General features: G+C 37.1%; 1 long non-coding RNA gene across 1 annotated transcript; it reads right to left on the bottom strand.

The window, feature by feature from the left end:
- Positions 1–319: 319 nt before the first annotated feature.
- Positions 320–2,946, bottom strand: LOC136179972 (uncharacterized). Its single transcript, XR_010666887.1, has 3 exons — positions 1,703–2,946; positions 1,474–1,523; positions 320–1,117 (listed from the first exon to the last, which is right to left on the bottom strand). It is a non-coding gene; the product is annotated as an uncharacterized lncRNA (long non-coding RNA).
- Positions 2,947–3,161: the final 215 nt, after the last annotated feature.

The following is a 3,161-nucleotide window of genomic DNA, read 5'->3' as shown; positions in this document are numbered from 1 at the left end:
TTAACAATACAGTCTTCAAAAATAAAAATCACACTGAGTCATACACCAGCTAAATGTTAAATAGAAAGGTGATGTTTTCTTTTCCATTTTACAATCAACAGAACCTAAAAATGACTAATTTCAACCTTCATCTGTACACCTGTTACAGAGGTCAGGCTGGGGTCACATAGTTTGAAGGAACCTCCTCCTTTTTTCACCTGTGCCAGATGCCCTGCTCATCCACTGTGGTAGAAATGACCTTACACCAGCAGCTCTCCCAGATGAAGAGTCCTCTCTGCCATCACCCAGAGGAGCTGATGGACGTCTGAAGAAGGTGGACAGAGTCTGGTGCTTTGTGACAGTGAACAGTGAGAAGGCTACCATAGTCATCCTCAGATAAAACACAGAGATCCAGGTCAATATTTAATTTATTTTTCTTAACATGATGTTGCCCTGTGTTTGAAAGGCCAGATGCTGGAGGGTTGTGTTGGATTTGCTTTTCCATCATATTTTAACAGTCAAAAAATCATCCAGGATCTTTATACTTTATTTGATTTTTGTGTGGATTTCTTTGTTAAATTATTTTTTATACTTTCTCCTATGTCCCAGCAGTTCAACCTGATGGTCTCCCTTACTTATTTTCCACATGGTTAATGAAACCAGGGGTTGTTTATTGAAGATTTATTTTCATAAAATGTTTAAATAAAATCTGATATGACTGTTTCTGATTAACTGGAGCACTGCAAAGTGTTGGTCACAGTAAAATAATTTAGCAGTTAAGTTTAAAGCTCACATTTGAAAAGTCCTTGAACTGACATTCATTTCTTGTTGACCAACAACAGCTAAGACAACAGCAAAGCTAACAGACGAGCTCAGCTGGTCTTGTCTGAGATAAATGGCCTTCAAACTCATTTAATATTAAACATTTAAAGCCAATAAGCATAGCAAGATACGTATGAGATTCCATTTCAATTTATTCAATGCCAGACTTGTCAAACAGTCTGGCATTTTGTGCTGCTCTTTTCAAGAGTTAATAACTGAAGAGAAGAACTCCATCGAGAGAGGACAGGAAACGTTCAGGGGACGAGTCCTCCATGTTGTCAGGGGTTGCTGATGGATCTGAATCTGAGGGAATCTTCTGTAATAAAGAAAAACAATCACAAAGTTAAATGTAAAGTATAATGAATTTTACTGTGATGTTTATGCCTCAGACCTGAAATCAGATCTGTCCTCAGGTTCTGCTAAACTTCAGGTTCTAAAGTTTGTTTTTATGACAGGAGAACTATTTAAGAGAAAAAACAAAATATATAATAAGACATGATGAATTCAATAATATGATCAGCTTTATGAATTTATGTTTTAAGACAAAAGTGTTCCTGCCACTTTCTATTGAAGATTATTGTAAACTGTCATCACATGGGCCAACCTGATAAATTAAACTAATGTTAAATATTCTCATATAATCAGACAGCCAATTTGTGTGCAGAACCTCACCGGAGCTGGAATCAGAGTCTGGACTGCTGTTTCCTTTGGGCATTGATTTCCTTGAAGACAGAAAGAAGAACAATTTAAACATGAACTTCTTGCAGAACCATAGAGGCTGTTAAAATCTTCTGCTAGTCTTCCTTACATTTTAAGAAGGATTATAAATTGTTACTAAAATTACTTTGATGCCGATAGCGGTTACAATAACACGGTCCAATCATATGAGAGATCATTTTACCTTTGAGTCCTATGTGAAGGCGTTCTCTTCAGAATCAGCACTGCAAAGACAAGATGATGGCGTCCACCTTCACAACCTGCTGCTTCAGTCTGGCTGCATCATGGTCACCTACAGGAACAGCACAGAAATGCAATCAAAGTACTTCACTTTATTTATCAGAGGATGTACTGTATGCAAAGTAAAACAAAATTAGCTGTAATTCCTCAAAAAGATTTGAGACTGCTTTGTTATTTGAGAGCACAGATTGTTTCTTTTACCTTCTCTCTGTTTGCCTGTACATGACCTTTTAGTGCTGTAAAAGATGCTACAGTAAATCCTGGATTAGCTGTGTGGATGGTGTGACTGTGTGGTAAAGCTTTGTTAAAGTTGTCACGCACATACTCATATGCCTTTGGAGAGTAAAAGTACAGTGTGGTGGCAAACTGCTTATAAAATATAAAATAGTATTTTATTGGTGAGGTGCCCCAATCAAAGCGTCCTACAGAGTAGCAGCAGCTTTAGAGGGAGGAGACGAGAGCATTATGGAGAGGAGCGCACCGGAGGGGGCGAGCTGGGGGAGAGACGCACAACTCGAGAAAAAGAAAATCCCAGTTTAAAATAAAATGTTGGTGAAAAGAGGGAAACAGGACGTAAATAAATGTCCATGTTGAAATTCTTTTGAATACAGAGACTGTGAATGTTCAGTTTTCTTTGGCTATAAAAAGGCAACAATAGCCTGTAGTTTAATCCAGGTGTTTCTCTTCGTTAACGATTATTGAAGTGAAATCAAAAATAAATGCATGACATTTAAAACATATTAACATGTGTGGGGGAAAACGTGATCTTTATGTCTTCTTTTATTGTCTCCTCCTATGTCTCCTCCTAACTACAATAACAGCAGCATGTTGTGTGTAACACTGGTCTCCTGCATTAACACCTTCCTTTCAAAGGTGATAAATACAGATACACAGTCACAATCACAGCAATGTTTGTCAGGTTTTGTCAATTTTTAGAACAATTTCTCAATGAGTGTCATTAAATTTACAATATGATCAACTTGTGACTGTTAAATTGGTGTGTGTGGAAGACAATGCAGAACATTTATCAGTTTAAGCAGCATGATGCTCGGTTAATATTACATTACACCACCGCCGGTTGTTGATGTTTGCGTTCACGTTTCGGTTAGTCTCTTAAATCAGTAACAGTTATATTAAATCAGATCTTACCTTTAGTTTTATCTGGATACATAGAGAAATAATCTACCCTCGTATATAGTGCTATGAATTTCAGACTGCACGGTGAAAGTAAAACCTGTTACTCTCGCTATAGCCCACTTATCACTCAGACTGTAAACATGTACACATTAGTAATGATGCAGGCCAGATTACAATTATTTGACTTTGTTTTTTCCCTACATACTTTTTTGAGACCTTACCAGACTTTTTATTTTTGCTGTAAAATAACTGTACAGTCAATGAAC

This window comes from Labrus bergylta, chromosome 9 (genome assembly GCF_963930695.1).
Source record: "Labrus bergylta chromosome 9, fLabBer1.1, whole genome shotgun sequence".
Lineage (NCBI taxonomy): Eukaryota > Metazoa > Chordata > Actinopteri > Labriformes > Labridae > Labrus > Labrus bergylta.
Note: the sequence above shows the minus strand (reverse complement) of the source record. Positions and strands in the feature narration are given on the sequence as shown.